Below are 21357 nucleotides of genomic sequence, written 5' to 3'. Positions count from 1 at the left end.
GTAATAGATTTTTCCCATGCAAACCATTAAGAAGCAAGGTCTTAAAAAAATGTGCAGGTGTATCAGAGAAGTACCCACAGGTTGTGACATGGGGCACACTCCTAGCAATAGCTAAAACTGTTCAACTGAAGCAAATGCAGCCAACGGAACAAATGCAAGTAACATTTATGAAAGAAGAGATTGTAGGTTATTCATTAATTACCTCATAAAAGATTCCTGCTAATTCCCCTCCATGCCAAATCTGAAATATGTGTTTCTTAATCAGGTTGCAACTATTTGCTTATTAGTCCCCCCCTGCCCCAATCCCCTCTCTAATCTGCTTGTAGTTACCTGCAGGTTAAAAGACTTGTTTCCAGTCCTGAACTATGGAAGCACTTTAGGGATGTCCTCAAAGCATTTGTGAAGAGGTCAAACATCCCCACCGACTCATGGGAGTCCCTGGCTTGTCACTGACCAAAATGGAGAAAGCTCATCTGGGATGGCGCCGCAAACACATTGAGACTTCATCAAGAACACGCAAAGGCAAAGGTCGCGGCGCAGAGGGAACGCTAACCTTCAAACAACCCACTTAACCAACCCTTCAAGCATCATCTGCTCCACATGTGGCAAAGTCTTCAGACCATACATTGGAGTCATCGGCCATCTTTGAACTCGCCATCCTTAATCCCAAGAGACTTTCTGGGAGGAAAAGAGATAAAATTATTCTTAGAACCTTCAAGACTCACATCCATACACTTAATGAGCATGTATGATATTATTTTGTTTGTTCTTTATGTGTAGGTGTTAATCCATTCTGTCACCATAAAAATAGGACACACAAGGGTGTAGTGTGGGAGAGGCGACTGAGCTCAGCAGGGGGTTGGCTAGGGGAGCAGGAAAGTTATCACATCAACAGCAGCACCCCCACCGTAGACTGGCTGTCTGCATATACATGAAATAGACAGCACAGGCAAAGGTGGATGTTTCACTATATCTATCAACAGGACACAACTGAATGTCCTTGCTAACAGCACTGAAACTGTAATAAAGACATAGTTAAGTGACCATTATCAGAATGGACAGTCTATCCGCCTACCACTAAAGATTATGACATTATCGATGCGATTAAATAACTCTTGTCTGGGGCCCACCTCTTTGTATCATATGTAAATAATTTATTGGTGTGCGTCACCAGAAACAATTATCTTTAGTAGAAGTTGTAAGAAATGCCCTATAAAAAAGGCTAACTGTACATAATTGGGCAGAGCATTCTGAAAAAGCCTTAGGAATTCTCCAGTTCCCTCGTTGATAAGAAAGAAATAAAGGATCCATCACTCGCAAACGCTGTGTCCGAATATCTTTCGAGAACCGACACTAATGTGAGTCCATTAAACATCGACAATCAAATTGTTTGCCATTAGCTTCCTGAATTACTTCGTTCTGACAGCATCTGTGGAGAAAGAAACAGAATTAATGTTTCAAGTCCAAAATGACTCTTCTTCAGAGCTTCAGTTCCAAAGAAGAGTTATTTTGGACTTGAAGTGTTAACAACCACCTCACTGTCCACAAGATGCTGTCAGACCTGCTGAGTTCTTCCAGCAGTTTCTGGTTTTATTTGCTCACTGACACATCTGGGTGTCACATGATTCTCATTCTATTGCTCTTGGGTCTCATTGGTTGGGTCCCTCACAGGTGTCATCAGCCACATATATTGTGTCCAAGCAGCAAGTCATTCAGTCTGCTTTAGGGTATGAAGAGGTTGGGGAAGATGAAACGCAGTAGGATAAAGCTATCATGGCCACTGTGTGTGCACACCTGCATGAACGTATTTTTGCACATCAGCTGTACATTGATGGAGTACAAGCCTTTACATTTGATGAATACTCCTCCGTGGTCAGGGAGAGGTTCTTTAATTGCCACAAATGTGCAATCAATGACGTGTGGGAAGCGAGCCAGAGACCCCATCCTAGTGCTCATTGTGCTGACTGGGGGCATCACTAGATAGTTGCTGACCTTGGTAAGCAAACTAGCCTTCACTTGTTTTATGTATTTATGGGCTGCTGACTATGAGATTCTGCAAATATCTCTGGCAGAGGATTCAGAAGCAAAGAGGTTGAGGATAGTGGTAACTTTCACAACCACTGGTGAAGGAAGCATGGCCTCCAATTCCATATGGCAGCAGGTCTTGTTCCACCAAATTGCAAATGTCCATCATCATCCAGACACAAAACCCTAAACCTCCCGAGGCACCATGTTCCAACATGGTGAGCAAGCTTATCCTCTGTCGGTAAGCTGTGTGGACTCCTCTGAGCTGCATTTTTCTGCTGATCCCTTCTCTTCTGAAACTAAAGGTCAAAACAGGCTATTGCTGCTCCTGCCATTCTCTTACCTGCTGCTGCTAGTAATGGCCATCTTGATCCTCATCTGAGGTCCAAAATAACACAGCATAAGTGGCACCTACACTGATCTGATGGATCAAAGCTCCAATGTGCGGATCTAATGTGCACACCTCCAAAGTGTAGACTGCACCTTCAAGGTTGTAAAAGTAATCTCTCAGCCCAAGTGAACAAAGCCTTTCACATAAGGAGGCAAGAAGGCAGCTGTGAGATGTCAGTACTTGCTGGCATATTTCCCTGTCAGGTCTTCAGCACCCTCAATTATTGTGTATCCTCACCCTGCTTTTCCTGGCAAGTTCCAGGAAGTCCAAAAAACCCACAAGCATGCAGTTAATTTTCAAAATCGATGTTAATATGGCTGAAACTGATTGATTAACATATTGAAACTGATAACCCACCTCTCATGAAGCCTGAAGAACTTGCAGTTGTACAGGGCATTGGTGAAGCCGCACCTGGATTATTGTGTTCAGTTTTGGCCGCCTTGCTATAGGATTGATGTTATTATACGAGAGAGAGTGCAGAAGAGGTTTACAAGGATGTTGCCATGACTCAAGGGACTGAGTTATAGGGAGAGATTGGACAGAGTAGGACTTTTTTCTTTGGAGCATAGGAGACTGAGGGGTGATCTTATAGATGTGGAGAAGATCCTGAGAGGCATGGATAGGGTGAATGCACTCAGTCTTTTTGGTTGAAGAATTGAGAACTAGAGGGCATAGGTTTAAGTTAAAAGGGGAAAAAATTAATGGGAACCTGAGGAGCAACCTTTTTACACAGAGGGTGGTACGTTTGTGGAATGAGCTGCCGGAGGAAGTGGTTGAGGCAGGGACATTGACAATATTTAAAAGGCTTTTGGACAGATACATGGATAGGAAAGGTTTAGAGCAATATGGGCCAAATGGGGTTAGCTTAGATGGGCGTTTTGGTCGGCATGGACCAGTTTGGGCCGAAGGGCCAGTCTCCGTGCCGTTGATTCTATGAATTGTGGTTAAATGAAGAAGGCAGTGTGTTGGAATTGGCTTCTCGACATTCTCGCGCATTCCATGAATTAACACCTCACCCCCACCCAAATCTATCCTCCCAAATTATTTGGTTAACACCTTTTCCATTTCCCCTTGTTCCCCATTGTAATTTCTCCTATTTCTGCCTCTAATGAACCCACATTTATTTTTCTAAGCTCTTTCTTTCTACGTGCTTGTTAAATCTCTTGCAATCTGTTTTTCTACTTCTCACCATATTACTCTCAGATTCTATTTTCCACCTCTTTATTGACTTTTTGGTCATCCATTGCTGGTTTTTAAAACCTCCCAATGTTCAAGTTTACTACTTTTTTGGCAAAATTATAAGTTTCCTCTTCTAATCTAATGCTAATCCTAACTTCTTTAGTTAGCTATGATTGTAGCGCTCTTCCAATGGACTTTTTATTCCTGAAGAAAACATGGATTAGCTGAGAATTATTAATTATTTCTTTAAATATTTGCCTTTGTTTACCTACCATCATATAGCTGGGCAGCTGGTCGAATGGGCGGGTGGGTGAGTGGGTAAGTGGATAAATGGGTGGAAAAGTGGATAGCTGGGTGAGTGGGTAATTGGGTGGGGAGATAGTTGGGTGATTGGGGGATTGGTGGGTCAGGTTGGAGGGGGGTTTAGTCAGGTGGGGGGTAATCACGTTGGGTGGGGGCGTTAGTCACATGGTCAGGAGTAATCAGGTAGTCAGGTAGGGGCGGTCAAGTGGGGGGGAAGGGACTCGGGAGGTGGGCAGAGAAGCGTCAGTAGTGGAGTTACCCAGCTGTTTGGCCAGTTTTCAAACTGCTTAATCTTTCCTGGGTAACTATCAAGCTAAGTCGCGTATATCTGGGCCAAGACTGCGCCCTGAGCTGCTTTGGGTCGGAGATATTCATGCAGGGTCCTAGGCAGCAGGAAATTGTCTGCCAAGAGTTTCAGTTTCACAGGAAATTTCCACGTATGTTCACATGTCAGCACTTCAACAGAATTCCGACATGCATCTTCCAAAATACATTTGGTCTCCAGCGATCCGGAGTTGGGAGGTTGGAGGCCCACATGTCCACAATATGTTCATCATTGTAATTGTTTGTATTTCTATGCATACATTTCAGTATCTGGTGCCAGGTAACTGGCAGATGTATTTCAGTGCAAAATGCCCATTTGAATTTATAGCTGTAATTCAGGATGTATAACCAGTACATGCTGTGGCACGATGCCAGTATTTCAGCAGAAACTGTGAGAGAGCAGTGTGGGTAATTCTCCAAGACATGGAATTTTGGAATTGGTGCCAGCTTCCAAGGAAAGCTTCAGGCAAGCATTGATAAACATGTTAATCCCATTTTGTGAGTGCCCTAACAAAGGATAATACTAAATCAATATTTTCCATCCCTCGTGAGCAATTTCCTTCATATACTTGGATTGGCATTTGTATAAGCAATTGGACTGTCATTTCATGGAATTCAGTAAGCCAAATTAGTCAACAAGTCTTTGCCATGACCTAATCCCTGCACGTGTAGCCATTTTTAAAAAATCTATTGTAGCAGTGTGTTTATCCAGCTCAGAATGATGCAGAGCAGCATTTGTAGGCTAATTTTGATTCTATGCTCCCGTTTGTTTTGTGAGTGCTGGCCGCAGGCTGCGTTCCAGCTCTGTGGGCAACAGCTGTTCTATGGTACCTTCACCCCTTTTCCACAAGTACCCAGAGAGTGTCAACAGGCTGACTCAGCACACATCAGGAATTGAACCCAACTCAAACTCTATGCTCTTCTTCACATTATGCCAATAGATCCTATGCATCCACATAAATAGACAGATAGGATCTCGGTTTTATGCCTCATCCAACAATTCGGAAATCTGCCTCTAGAGCATTGAAATATCAAATTAGATTATGTGCTCAGGTTCACAAATGGTAGCCATAACTCCAGTTGCCAAGGCTCAAGCTCTGCAGTTATCATGCCAAAGCCCTTCAATGCACTCTTTTTCCCCCTTTAAGACGCTCCTTGAAACCTACCTCTTCTCTAATATCACCTTACATGATTTGGTGTCAACGTTTGTGAAGCACATTGGGTATTTTACATTAAAGATGCTGTGTAAATATGTTATTGCTGTTGCTGTCCAGGAATAGGAATTATATCCCACACATTCCCGATTTAGAAGGAAGAATGCTACTAACAGAGTATTTTAAGACGTGTCAAGCACATTGTTAGTGAAGCGCATGGCATTACATTACCTGATGGCCTTCATGAGGGAGAATGATGTCACATACTAGTTTGTATTAACATAAATACCCTTCAGTTTCTTAAGGAACTTAAGGAGCCAAAAGACAACCAACTCAGGTAGTTGCTCATGGTTAAATATCCATATGACCAGGCAAATATTTCCAAAAAGAGAAGAGTATTCATGAAAATGGATCCAGGAACGAGGAACTTCAGTTACATTAATAGATTGGAGAGATTGGCACTGTTTTCCTTGGAGAAATGAAAGTTGAGAGGAAGTTTGTTAGAGATACTCAAAACCATGAGGAGTCTGGACAGAGTAGATAGGGGAAAATTGCTCTCACAGGTGGAAACATCGATAACGAAAGGCACAGATTTAAGGTAATTAGCAAAAGAAGGAATGTCATGGAGTATGGAATAGGTTCAACTGAGGCATTGAAGGGGCAATTGGGTTATTATCTGAAAAATAAGAATGTGCAGGGCTATGGGGAGAAGACTGGGAGCAGTATTATCTACATTGCTCTTTTGGATAATGGGCCGAATGGCCTCCTGTGCTTTAACCATTCTGCGATTCTATTGCTTAAACTCTGAATCGATTGTTCCAAAGAAGGTTAAGAACTATGAGAGATTTTGAAAGAGGAGTAAGGAAGAAACAATTTCTGCTGTTAGGCGGATCAGTAACCAAAGGATGGACAGACATAGTGGCAAGCTGGTTATGTTATGGGTTTTTACTCCAGAGGCCAGAAATAATGATCCAGAGACATGAATTCAAATCCCATCCGTTCAGCTGGGAAATTTAAATGCAGTTAATTAAGTGTATCTAGATTACAAAGCTAGTATCAGTATTTATTTATTAGTCACAAGTAGGCTTACATTACAATGCGATGAAGTTACTGTGAAAATCACCTGCTCGCCACACTCCGGCGCCTGTTTGGGTACACTGAGGGAGAATTTATCATGGCCAATTCACCTGACCTGCACATCTTTGGACTGTGGAAGGAAACCGGAGCGCCCAGAGGAAACCCATGCAGACACGGGGAGAATGTGCAAACTCCACACAGACAGTGACCCAAGCCAGGAATTGAACCTGGATCTCTGGCACTGTGAGGCACAATAAGAAGTCTCACAGCACCAAGTTAAAGTCCAACAGGTTTATTTGGTAGCACAAGCCATAAGCTTTTGGAGCACTGCCCCTTCATCAGGGAGTTGTGTTCACAAACAGGGCATACAGAGACACAAACTCAATTTACAAGATAATGGTTGGAATGCGAGTCTTTATAGGTAATCAAGTCTTAAAGGTACAGACAATGTGAGTGGAGAGAGGGTTAAGCACATGTGTATTGTCTCCAGCCAGGACAGTTAGTGAGATTTTGCAAGCCCAGGCAAGTCGTGGGGGTTACAGATAGTGTGACATGAATCCAAGATACCGGTTGAGGCAGTCCTCATGTGTGCAGAACTTGGCTATCAGTTTCTGCTCAGCGATTCTGCGTTGTCGTGTGTCGTGAAGGCTGCCTTGAAGAACGCTTACCCAAAGTTCAGAGGCTGAATGCCCATGACTGCTGAAGTGTTCCCCGACAGGAAGAGAACACTCCTGCTTGGTGATTGTCGAGCCGTGTTCATTCATCCGTTGTCGTAGCGTCTGCATGGTCTCCCCAATGTACCATGCCTCGGGACATCCTTTCCTGCAGCGTATCAGGTAGACAACATTGGCCGAGTTGCAAGAGTATGTACCATGTATCTGGTGGGTGGTGTTCCCACATGAGATGATGGATTCTGTGTCGATGATCTGGCACGTCTTGCAGAAGTTGCTGTGGCAAAGGTTGTGTGGTATCGTGGTCACTGTTTTCCTGAAGGTTGGGTAGTTTGCTGCGGACAATGGTCTGTTTGAGGTTGTGCGATTGTTTGAAGGCAAGAAGTGAGGATGTGGGGGTGTCCTTGGCGAGATGTTCATCTTCATCGATGACATGTTGAAGGCTCCGGGGAAGATGTCGTAACTTCTCTGCTCCGGCATTGGACTGGGGTACTGGACGACGAAGGGTACTCTGTCCCATGTTTGTCTTCTGAGGAGGTCGGTGCAGTTTTTCGCTGTGGCGCGTCGGAACTGTCAAAAGTGTTCTCTTCCTGTTGGGGAATACTTCAGCAGTCATGGGCATTCAGCCTCTGATCTTCGGGTAAGCGTTCTCCAACACACGACACACGACAATGCAGAATCGCTGAGCAGAAACTGATAGCCAAGTTCCGCACACATGAGGACGGCCTCAACCAGGATCTTGGGTTCATGCCACACTATCTGTAACCCCCACGACTTGCCTGGGCTTGCAAAATCTCACTAACTGTCCTGGCTGGAGACAATACACATCTTTTTAACCTGTGCTTAACTCTCTCTCCACTCACATTGTCTGTACCTTTAAGGCTTGATTACCTGTAAAGACTCGCATTCCAACCATTATCTTGTAAATTGAGTTTGTGTCTATATATGCCTTGTTTGTAAACACAACTCCCACTCACCTGATGAAGGGGCAGTGCTCCGAAAACTTGTGGCTTGTGCTACCAAATAAACCTGTTGGACTTTAACCTGGTGTTGTGAGACTTCTTATTGTGCTTACCCCAGTCCAATGCCGGCATCTCCACATCATGGCTAACATCGACACTGTGAGGCAGCAGTGCTAACCACTGTGCCAGCATGCCGCCCCAGTAATGGTGACCACCAAATTGCAAGATTGCGATAAAAACCCACCTGGTTTGCTAATATCCTTTAGGGAAGAAAATCTGCCATCCTTTCCAGTCTCATCTGTAAGCGACCCCAGACACGCAGCAGTGTGGTTGATTCTTAACTGCCCTCTAAAATGGCTTAACAAATTATTCGGTTGTATGAAACTGCCATGAAAGAACACTAAGAATAAAACAAGCCAGCATCGCCAGTTACTGGACACAGCAGAGGCATACACAACCCAATCAACCATGAACCAAAGTCCTGCTCACTAACATCTCAGACTTCCCATGGAGTCTCATGGTATCAGGCCAAACAAGGGCAAGGAAACATCTTGCTGACTACCACCTACTCCCTTTACTGATGGATCACTACTCTTCCATGTTGAATGTCACTCAGAAGAAGCATCAGCCATAGTAAGGGTACGGAACCTACACTGGATGGAGATTTCAGTGTCTGCCTTGGACTTGTTGCACTACTACTGACTAAGCTAGATGAGCCCTGAAGAACATAACTGCCAGTTTAGGTCTAGTGGCACATGATGAGAGAAACAACTCAAGGGAAAAATCTGCTTGACCTTATCCTCATCAATCTACCTGACGCAGAGGATCTCTGATCAATGATGGTATTGGTAGGGGTAACTGCTAGCACAGTTGTGGAGTTGAAGACTCATCCTCAAACTGAGCACAGCCTTCTTTGTGTTTCACGGCACTGTCACTGTGCTGAATGGGATTTTGAACAGAGCGAGCAGCTCAAAACTGGGCATCCCTGAGGGACTGGGGGCCAGCAGCAGCAGAAATACAGCAGCAAAAGAAGAATTATCCTAACCTTATGGTCTGACATTTCCCTCAGTCTATTACTACCATCAGATTAAAGGGGCAACCCTGGCTTGATGAAGAATGTAGATGTGCATGCCAGGAACTGTGCCAGTTCTACCTAAGGAAAATGAAATGTGACCTGGCGAAGCTACAGTGCAGAACTAGCTGTAGTAGTGAAGACCTGTGCTCCAGAACTCTACACCTCTAGCCAAGCTGTTCTAGTACAGTGACAACACTGACATCTACCTTACAAATTGGAAAATTACCCAAGTATGTACTGTTTACAAAAAAGCAGACGAATCTAATCTGTCCATTTACTATCCATCAGCCTAATCTCCTTCATCATAGATTCATAGAATCCAACAGTACAGAATGAGGCCATTCAGCCCATCAAGCCTGCACCGACTACAATTTCACCCGGGCCCTAACACTATACATTTACCTTAGCTAGTCCCCTTGACACTAAGAGGCAACGAAGAATGGCCAATCTTACCTAACCCGGGAGGAAACCGGAGCACCTGGAGGAAACCCATGCAGACATGGGGAGAATGTACAAACTCCACACAGACAGTGACCCAAGCCAGGAATTGAACCTGGGTCCGTGGTGCTGTGAGGTAGCAGTGCTAACCACTGTGCCACCCAGATCAGCAAAGTAATGGAGAGTAACAGTAACAATGCGTACTCATCAGTGTTCATTTAGGTTCTGCCAGGACCATTCATAGATAATGGTATAGCCTTAGTCCAAAGATGAACAAAATCCTGAATGAATTGAGAGTGACTGTCCCTGATATCAAGACAGCCTTTTTAAGGAGAGTGGCATCAAGGAGCCCTAATAAAATTTAATTCAATGGGAAGTGAAGGGGAGGGGTGGGGTTCGGCGAGGGGTGTCGGGTGGGTGTATGGGACATCCCCACTGGCTGGAGTCATACCTATTCAAAGAAAGCTGGTTGTGGTTGTTGAAAGCCAATCATCTTAGCTCCAGGACATAACTGAGTTCCTCAGGGCAGTAGGCCCAATCATCTTCAGCTGCTTCATTAATAACCTCCCCACCACCAAAAGGCCAAAGTGAGGATGTTCACTGATATTTGTTTAGAATTCAGTTCATTTCTCAAGTCCTCAGATAATGAAGCAGGCCATGCCTGCATGCAGCAAGGTCGAGACACATTTCAGGTTGGGCTAATGAATGACAAATGACATTCATGTCAAACAAGTGCCATCTCCAAGAGGAGAGATTCTAATCACCTCCCCCTGACATTCAACAACAGCATTACCATTTCAGAAACCTGAACAGCAACATCCCGGGGGGTCACCATTGACCAGAAACCTGACAGGTGCTTTTTCAACAGCATCTCCCAAACCTTCAACTTTCACCAGCTATAAGGGCAAGGGCAGTGGGCACATATGAACATGACCGGCTGCAAGTTCTCCTACAAATCACACACTGTCTTGACTTGAAAATGTTGTTCCATCATCGTCACTGGATGTAAATTCTGGAACTCCCTAGCCAATAGTGTTATGGGAGTACCTTCACTGCACAGACTGCAACGGTTCAAGAATGTGGCCCACTGCCATCTTCACAACTTTGGGATGGGCAATAAATGCCATTGATGCCAACAGACCATGAATGAATATGGAAAAATGTCAAATAATTAGCAAAAAAGAGATGAGGAGAAATTTTGTTACGCAGTGAATTTTTATGATCTACTTTGCACTGTCTGAAAGGTTGTTGGAAGTCTGTCAATAGTAATTTTCAAAGAGAATTGGATATATACTTGTAAAGGAAATTTTGCAGAGAAATGGGGAAAGAATTTTAGATCTCTTTCAAAATAATGCCACAAATACAATGGGCTGAATGACCTCCTTCTGTACTCCATGATTCATTAACTTAAAGTTTGCTTTGATTTGGGATCTGCTGCACTTGATAACTTGGTATCCAGGTTTCCACAAAATACCATTGAGAATGCTGTGCCAATCAATGTAGTAAACCTCCTTTGCAACTCAACGCCAGAGTATCTAGTGGATGAAAGCTGGGACCAAGTGTCAGTGTGTTGAGAAGGTATATTGAAAGATTCAGTGCCTGTTCTCCCAATGGGTGCTCCAAAGCACTTGATACCAGTATGTCGACTGGATGGAAATTAGACACAGTGCCAACAATGTCCAGTCACCACAATTTAGGATCAGAACTGATAGGTTCAGTGCATGTAGTTCAGCACATGCCATCAGTATGTTCAGCTGATATGCTGCACAAAATCTATGAGAAGTGTTAGCCTTGGCTCAGTGGGTAGGACTCTTGCCTCTTGGTCATAATTTTGTGGATGCAAACCCCATTTCAGAGGCTTCAGCACAAAACCTTGGCTTACATTTCAGTGGAGTCCTGAGGGATTTATCAGAGTGCTGTTCTTTAAATCAGGTATTAAACCAAGGTCCCATCTGCTTTCTCAGGTAGACATAAAAGATCTCATGGCACTATCCTAAGAAGGGTAGAGAAGATTTCCCCAGTGTCATAGGCTCATAGGGTCATACAGCACAGGAACAGGCCCTTTGGCCCATCATGTAGGGTGGCACAGTGGTTAACACAAGAACATAAGAACATAAGAACTGGGAAGAGAGTAGGCCATTTGACTGATCTTTTTGTGGACTCAGCTCCACTTACCCGCCTGCTCACCATAATCCTTAATTCCTTTACTCTTCAAAAATTTATCTATCCTTGTCTTAAAAACATTCAATGAGGTAGCCTCAACTGCTTCACTGGGCAGGGAATTCCACAGATTCCCAATCCTTTGTGTGAAGAAGCTCCTCCGCAACTCAGTCCGACGTCTGCTTCCCATTATTTTAAGGCTATGCCCTCTAGTTCTAGTTTCACCCGCCAGTAGAAACAACTTCCCTGCTTCTATCTTATCTATTCCCTTCATAATCTTATATGTTTCTATAAGATATCCCCTCATTCTTCTGAATTCCAATGAGTATAGCCCCGGTCTACTCAGTCTCTCCTCATTAGCCAACCCTCTCAACTCCGGAATCAACCTAGTGAATCTCCTCTGCACCCCCTCCAGTGCCAGTATATCCTTTCTCAAGTAAGGTGATCAAAACTGTAACAGCACTCCAGGTGTGGCCTCACCAGCACCTTATACAGCTGCAACATAACCACGCTGTTTTTAAACACCATCCCTCTGGCAATAAAGGACAAAATTCCATTTGCCTTCTTAATTACCTGCTGCACCTGCAAACCAACTCCTTGAGATTCCTGCACAAAGACACCCAGGTCCCTCTGCACAGCAGCATGCTGCAATTTTTTACCATTTAAATAATAGTCCATTTTGCTGTTATTCCTACCAAAATGGATGACCTCACATTTACCAACATTATACTCCATCTGTCAGACCCTCGCCCACTCACTTAGACTATCTATATCCCTTTGCAGACTTTCAGCGTCCTCTGCACACTTTGCTCTGCCACCCATCTTAGTGTCATCTGTGAATTTTGACATACTACACTTGGTCCCCAACTCCAAATCATCTATGTAAATCGTAAACAATTGTGGTCCCAAATCTGATCCCTGAGGCACACCACTAGTCACTGATCGCCAACCAGAAAAACACCCATTACCCCACTCTTTGTTTTCTGTTCGATAACCAACCTTCTATTCATGCTAATCCATTACCCGTAACACCGTGCACCTTTACCTTATGTAGCAGTCTTTGGTGCAGACTTTGTCAAATGCCTTCTGGAAATCCAAATACACCACATCCATAGGTTCCCCACTGTCCACTGCACATGTAATGTTCTCAAAGAATTCCACCAAATTAGTCAAACATGACCTTCCCTTCATGAACCCATGCTGGATATAAATGGGACAATTTATATCCAGATGTCTCGCTATTTCTTCCTAGATGATAGATTCAAGCATTTTCCCTACTACAGAAGTTAAGCTAACCGGCCTATAGTTACCTGCCTTTTGTCTACCTCCTTTTTTAAACAGTGGCGTCACATTTGCTGTTTTCCAATATGCGGGAACCACCCCAGAGTTCAGCGAATTTTGGTAAATTACCACGAGTGCATTTGCTATTTCTCCCGCCATCTCTTTTAGTACCCCTGGGATGCATTCCATCAGGGCCAGGAGACTTGTCTACCTTTAGCCCCATTAAATTGCCCAACACTACCTCTTTCATGATAATGATAGTTTCTAGGTTCTCACCTGCCATCGCCTTCCTGTCATCAATTTTTGGCATGTTATTTGTGTCTTCCACTGTGAAGACTGACACAAAATATCTGTTCAATGCCTCAGCCATTTTCTCATTTCCAGTTATTACATCCCCCTTCTCATCCTCTAAAGGACCAATGTTTACTTTAGCCACTCTTTTTCGTTTTATATATTTGTAGAAACTTTTGCTATCTGTTTTTATATTCTGAGCTAGTTTACTCTTATAATCCATCTTACTTTTCTTTATAGCTTTTTTCGTGGCTTTCTGCTGACCTTTAAAGATTTCCCAATCCTCTCGGTTCCCACTAATCTTTGCCATTTTGTATGCATTTTCTTTCAATTTGATACCCTCCTTTATTTCCTTAGATATCCATGGCTGATTATCTCTTTTTCTATAGTCCTTCCTTATCACTGGTATATACTTTTGCTGAGCGCTGTGAAAGATCGCTTTGAAAGTCCTCCACTGATCCTCAATTGTCCCACCATTAAGTTTTTGCTCCCAGTCTACCTTAGCCAACTCCTCCCTCATCCCTTTGTAGTCTCCTTTGTTTAAGCACAAGACACTGGTATTGGATTTTACATTCTCATGTAGGATGGCACGGTGGCACAGTGGTTAGCACTGCTGCTGCACAGCGCCAGGGACCCAGGTTCAATTCACAGCTTTCACTATCTGTGAAGAGTTTGCACATTCTCCCCATGTCTACGTGGGTTTCCTTCAGGTGCTCCAGTTTCCTCTCACAGTCCAAAGATGTGTAGGTTAGGTAGATTGGCCATGCTAAATTGCCCCTTGGTGTCGGGGGATTAGAAGGGTAAGTGTGTGAGGTTGTGGGGATTGGGTCCTTGTGGGATTGTTGTCAGTGCAGGCTTGATGGGCTGAATAGCCTCCTTCTGGACTAGGGATTCGATGAAATGTCTATGCTGATCATCCAATACCAATCTATACTAATCCCATTTACCAGCACTTGATCCATAGCCTACTATGCCTTAGTGATTTAAGTGCTCGTCCAGATGCTTCTTAAATGTTGCGAGAGTGTCTTGGCCTAATTTTTCTAAAAATAAATTGATCACTTATCTGACTCAGCAACTATCACACATTGATTTAAGTTAATTGGAAAAACAAGCGTCGAGGAGAGAAGGAGAATTTATTTTATGCACTGAGTTGTTATGATCTGGGATGCACTGCCTGAAATGATGATGGAAGTAGATTCAATAATAATGTCCAAAGGAAAGTGGATACTTTATGGTATATGTGCCAGGCCCATATACTACTTTGTAGTATGGGAGCCTGGCACATATAGAATTAATGTGGGACTGAGTACATTATGACCCCCACTGATGTAAGAAAGCACATGACCCATACCCAGGGTCAGTTGAGTGTTGGACAGAACCGTGTGTATAAGCAAGCATGGAGATAGCTCCTAACTTGTACTCTTTAGTATATTTGTAATTAGTTTTAAGAGTCAATAAAAGATCACAGAACCTCCCCCAGTACATGAGACGCCATTCAGCCCATCGAGTCTGCACCGACTCTCTGAGAGAGTATTTCACCCAGGTACTCTCCCCCGCCCTATTCTGTAATCCCACACATTTACCATGGCCAATCCACCTAACCTGCAAATTTTTGGACTGTGGGAGCAAACCGGAGCACCCAGAGGAAACCCAGGCAGACAAGGAGAAAATGTGCAGACTCCACACAGACAGTCACCCAAGGCCGAAATCAAACCCAGATCCCTGGCACTGTGAGGTAGCACTGCTACCACTGTGCCACCGTGCCGGTTAACCGACGTAAGACTACAAAAATGTCTACGGACCTATTGTACTATAGCTAACACCCTACAACATGATGGCAGTTTGGGGAAAAACCCAAAACCTTGCAGAAAATGCAGACAAAAACTGAAATTCTGGAAGACCGAGTAAAAGATTAACAAAACATTTGACCTGAAAAGAAACTCTAGAAGCAGAGGTACAGAGATGAAAGATCACCAGGAAAAAGCTCCAAAGAAAGACTTGGAAGCTGAAGGAAGAAATTTAAGCTTCTTACTGCAGCAGAAGACTCCATTGAATCTGCTTTGGAAGTCCAGCTTCAAAGCATAGAGTTAGCAGTTCTACAGCAAGTCCTGAGAAATCTTAAACAATTTCAGTGTCAGAAGTGCAGTTTGAATAAAGCTGTTGCTGAAAATTGAATCCCTGAGTCGGTGCTCTAACACTTGCTCTGAAAAAGTATTATAAACAATGACTTGAATACTCCAGGAGAATCGTGTCTATTAAACCGAGTTAAAGGTAAGCAAAAGCCAGAATTCAACAAATTTGCAATTTTAGACATAATTATTGAGCAAGAGAACTCAGCAGGCTTGCAGAGCTATATGGAAAGAGTAGGAGAGCAGGATCAATGGGATAGCTCTTTCAAAGAACCGGCATAGGCATAATAGGTTGAAAGGCCTCCTCTTGTGCTGTATAACTCTATATTCTGATTTGTTTTTTCTCATGCTGTCTGCACAGGGCTCAGTACAAGCAAACCTTTTGTTTAGCTCGTTGGATTTTTAACTATAAACTTTGGGCTTCACTGCAAGGTGGTAGAATACAAATGTTGATCTGAAACTCAAAAATTACATGGATTAACTTTTCCAAATGCCTGTCTGATGTTATCCAACAGATCTCTAGCTTTTATTTCTTTTCAATAACCTCCTCTGCTGAAGCCACTGTCTCACAATGAAGTGAGCACCTACTGGCAAAGGAGAGGTTGAATAAAGTAGGATTGTTTTCACTGGAACGACGGAGGCTGAGGGGAGACCTGATAGAGGTCTACAAAATTATGAGAGACATATACATGGTGGATAATCAGAGGCTTTTTCCCAAGGTGGAAATGTCAATTACAAGGGGCCACAGGTTCAAGGTGAGAGGGGGAAAGTTTAAGAGAGATGTGGGGGGGAAGTTTTTCACACAGAGATTGGTGGGTCCCTGGAATGTGCTGCCAGAGGAGGTGATGGAACTCTTTTGGGGCAAAATATGTCTGTTTCTTTGTGGAAGAAGTGATGGCATTTGTGCAAGATATCATTTTGTTTGTCATGCCAAAAAGCTTGACTGTACCTTAATAGCACTGATTGATCTCAGCAATCAGAATTTGGAGTGATAGAAAAAGTAGATACTTTTTGTTGCTTTGACAAGTAAACCATTTTCACTGCATTGACGAATTAAAGCATTTTTGTTTACCTGTGAGAAAGTATTCAAATGCACAGTGGATCGCTAATGCCTTTTTATTCAGGCCATTGTAGTCACGGATGGATAATGTAGGCATGGTAGATAGGTCTCCAAACCCAACAGATCCATAAATGTCCTTCAGGCAAGGGACCCTGCCACTCTGACCTAGCTTTGTCTATGTGTGACTGCAGTCACGCACTATGTGATCAACACTTAATGCATTCTGAAGCAACCTGGCAAGTCATTCAGTTATGAAAACAATCACTATGCTAAACTGGAGATGGGCAATAAATGAACCATTACCAACATTACCCACATACCTAGAACAATTTATTTTAAAATCCCTTTTTGATAGTGAGAAAGCGGAGAAGGGGCTATTCCTAATATTGTTGTTGTGGATATGGTCAAATAGGTGGAAATAGTATTCAAATAAGCAAAATAGCGCACAAAAAACATCAAGTTGACATTAACAGTACATTCATATACTTATTACTGATGTGTTCATAGAAGTAAAAATTATGGTATTAAAAATAGATGAGCTATCCAATTCAACTGTAACCATGTTCTGATAATGCCTTTAATAACAGTTTTCATCACCACTATTACTTTGCTTCCAGTGGCTGCTTTGATTTTAAATTTGCAGAAAACATTTTGTGTAATCCCTTGAGCCAACTTTATATTTTTACATCTTTCACAGAAGATGATGGAAATCTGCATTTTCCATTTCATTTTTTTTAATGCTATTATGTCAGATGCAGGATTGGCCACTGGAGTCAGCTAGCATGCAGGCAAGGTCGAATATGGACCTATTGAAGTAAGACAATCATCTTGGCTCTCAATGCACGATTAATGTCACATTATTATGTCCTGGTCCAACACTTTTACTCTTCAGCAAATAACCATCAATCACCTGGCTGCTACCAATCAGATGTTTGTCATTGTAACTAAGCACTAATATAAGGGGAGCTACCTCAGTATTGGATGTGACAAGAGGATATAAATCTGCCTCTAGCCAACCGACTCGGAGTGATCATGTGTGAGTGGGGGGGTGGTGGGGTGGTGGTGGAGGGGGCGGTGGGTGCGGGGGGAGGGGGAAGGGGGGAGATGAGTCCCAGTGCCAAAAGGCCATAAATATATCAAGACTGGCAAAATATAGTTCTACAAGCGTTTGGAAACACTGCAGGTATTTTATCACTGGATGTCTGTGTGCTGAACAACATCAACTTGCGCTTGTATAAACATTATAAAATGTCACAAAGTGCTTCATCAAGGCAAAAACGGAAGCTTGAGCAGTCACAGGAGACAAGGCAACCAAAGGCACAAAGAAACATTTTGAGGAGGTTCAGAAGGAGGACAAGAGGCAGTAAAGAGAGGTGTTTGCGGAAGGAGTTTCAGGATTTGTCCGAAACCTGAATTTTGGAGCACTTACACTACTTATTCAATGTAAATAAATGATGGCCAGATAATCATGCATCTTCCATGTTCAAATTGCCAATTTGCGCTCATAGTGGGTAATGCTGCTTTCAAGAAGTGCTAAGTTGGACAGTTGCCCCATTACCTCGAGTTTCCTGCAACATGTTGCCTACTGGCAAACAGCATGGATAAGACCAAATCAGTTGAACAGAAGGGAATCAATTCTACCAAACCTTTCTAAAAATGAAGCAAATATTTTACCTTCAATATTTACCTCTGTATATCTCTTCCTTTGTTTAGTTAGATAACACGGTTGTGCCAATTCTTTGATCTGCCCTACCCTTGATCACAACTCCGCACTGGGAGCTCAAAACTAGTAAATCAACCCTAAAATCACATCCTTCGGTGAGTTTCAGTTCTGTTCATAGCAGGAAGACCAAGTTCCAAATTCATTCACAGACCAGAGTTCAAGTCCAGTTCACAGGGCTTGGGTTCCAAGCCCATTCACTAGGTTCAACTTCCAATCTCACTTTCAGGCTCTGAGTTCCAATGACACAGGTGTTGAGTTCCAATGTCATTCACAGAGCTCGGATTCCTATCCCAGTCTTGAATAACATTGAACTTTGCATTTAGTCAGTAGTCAGTTGAGTTACTAAATGCAACACAAGGATTACTGGGGGGTCATAGAATCACAAAGCACAGAAGGCCATTCAGCCCATCAAGGTTTTGCTGCTCTTTGAAAGAGCTACCCAATTAGTCCTGTTCTCTGCTTTTTCCCATAACCTTGGAATTTCATCTTGCTCAAGTATATATCCAATTTCCTTTAGAAAGTGACAATCCTTTCAGGCAGTGCATTCCAGATCATAATAATGTGTTACATGAAAAAACTTACCATTTCCTCACCGTTCATCTAGCCAGTATTATTTACTGCAAAGGACATTTATTGAATTAGATAATATCCTTGTAGCATGTGCCAATCTGATTCTGACTTTCTTTAGTAATTTTCAGATAATTGCCCTATAAGAGCAGTGAGCTAGGATAGGATCAAAGCCTACTGCAAAGCCCCACATAAATGAATAGTCAATGGCATCTACCATTGATACTCATTTGCCAAAATAAAGCTGTTCTATGAGAGTCAGACAGATGAGAATAGAGCAAATATTATTGCTGTAAATTGAAGGAATATCCTGTAGAGCAATGTGCATTGGGCATCATGATTGATTTGAGATGTCTATAAAGATTATAATAAAACTCTTGTTTCACCAGGAGCAAAGCAGGATTTTCATGACTTCGAGAAACAACTTACTGCAGACAAACTGGGTGGCATGTTAACAACTTTAAAAATAATCATGTGTAGGGGGCATTTTCTTGTTCCAACTCTGCACTTGATTGCCGTGTGCCCGTCAGTGTGATCATCCAGGAGGTGGCCTCTAATTGGCTGCATCCATGTCTACTGTCCAGCTGAGGGCAGTACATGGGTTCCCTCCATCTTGAGCACCCTCTGAAGTTTTACCAATTTTGTTGGAATAAACTGTGGCTGCCAAGCCACCACTGTGAATCTGGTCAAGAGTGTGAGGGAAGAGCACAATGCCTCAATGGTGCCCTTGCCAGCCAGGGGGTGGGGGGGGGGGGGTGGTATATAGAGGGGGGGGTGGGGTGGTGTTGCTCAACATCCCCAGTCTGCACATAATTGGGCACTTATATTTGCCAATTGCCTCTCCACCACTGACCGGCAGGTAGCCCTTACCACTTCGACCCATCTCCAGTAAGATCAACTGGATTTAGAACCTTTGGGAAGGAAGGAAAGAAGGTTGGGAGGGGGGGGGGAAATAAAAATAAAAAGGAGATATGCATAGGGAAATAATTGTGCAGACACACCACAAAAGGAAGCAGGATTTCTTTGAAGAACGGCACAGCACTTCGACAGTTAACAGCAGTTCTCTGTAATCAAATTAACATTAATTATTTAATTAATTAAAGTCCAATGCTTCGAAGCATGATTGATACCCAGATAGGTTTCAATTAGGCTAGCTTGTTAGCAGTTAGAATCAAGCTCTTTATCTCTCCTGTAACTTGTGTTAAGGATTCTCCGTGTTTTGCTGTGTTGTTCTTTTTGGAACATATGGATTATAGGGACTGAAAATTTTCAACTGAACGTTAGTTTCCACTTTTAGCACTTAGTGTAAGCATCAATCCCCCTGGGTTAGCTGCAGGAGGGCTGGAATGCAAGGTGATGCCCTATCTATGCTGACTAATAGGTTGGCTTTGTGTGATAGATTTGGGAACTGGATGAGATTCCCTAAACTCATTTCACTTACAACTTTTACAACCAGGAGAGAAGTGGAAAAATGTACCCGTCAGTTTCAGCTGTTTTTAAACACAATTTATGGAGCAGAAACTGCAATGCTAATAAAGTCCCTCTCTGTACCAACATTGACAGACAATGATCCATAGAATTCTCCCTTTTCCATAACTGAAAGGCATTGATCCATAGATCCTGTTCCATCACTGTTCGACACCGACCCCGAGGGTGCATGCTGTGCCAGCATTGATAGGCACAGACCCATAAACTCTGCTCTGTACCATCATTGATAAGTATTGACCCATAGGGGTATAAATTTGTCATGGATGGTAGTGCTAAACTGACAATATCATATCAACCATCTGTTTGTCATAAGCCAAGTTTCAAAGTCAGCCCCATTGACTTGAATAGAACTGAAGACCCAAGAAATCCTATCTGTTTTTCACTATTGCTAAAGATAAGTTTCCATATCGCTCACAATATCCCTGAAAGACACAAAACCATCTATCATGACAAGCAACATGTGGGAGCGGGGTCATGGGGCAGTACAAATTTGCTGCATCTAACTATCTGCAATGCAGTATTGGAAATCCGTTTATTGGTCTCCCATTGACAACACTCAGCCCAAGGGAAAATGGAGTCTGTACAATGAAGGCAGTTTTGAAATTAATATGTTTCAAAATATTTCAGAACCAGGAGCGCTGTGAACGTCAGTGATGTGCCACTTTTAGAGATGCGTTTTTGTATATTCCCCCATCTGTAAACTTCTCACTTAAGAAGTTCATTATTCACTCACATCGGAACCATGGATTCGTTTTCATCATTGATCTTCAATTGTGTCAATACTACTACCAATGCTACATAGCAATATTGGAAGGGTAATTGTATTTCAATTATGGAGAAATTGTTTTTTTTTCAAACGTTTTAAACCTTCTAACCATGATTTCAAATACATTAATCAGGTTTTGTCTTTTGGACATCGGGTCTTTTTGCTGTTTTTCAAGGATTTTTCTGTTCACAATATCAATATGCACAAGTTTCTGAAGAACAGCATATACAAGTAGTGTAGATAACAATAGAAATAACCTAAATAACTCATTAAACCTTTTAATCCCGAGTACT

Source organism: Mustelus asterias, chromosome 22 (assembly GCF_964213995.1).
Source record: "Mustelus asterias chromosome 22, sMusAst1.hap1.1, whole genome shotgun sequence".
Classification (NCBI taxonomy): domain Eukaryota; kingdom Metazoa; phylum Chordata; class Chondrichthyes; order Carcharhiniformes; family Triakidae; genus Mustelus; species Mustelus asterias.
Note: the sequence above shows the minus strand (reverse complement) of the source record.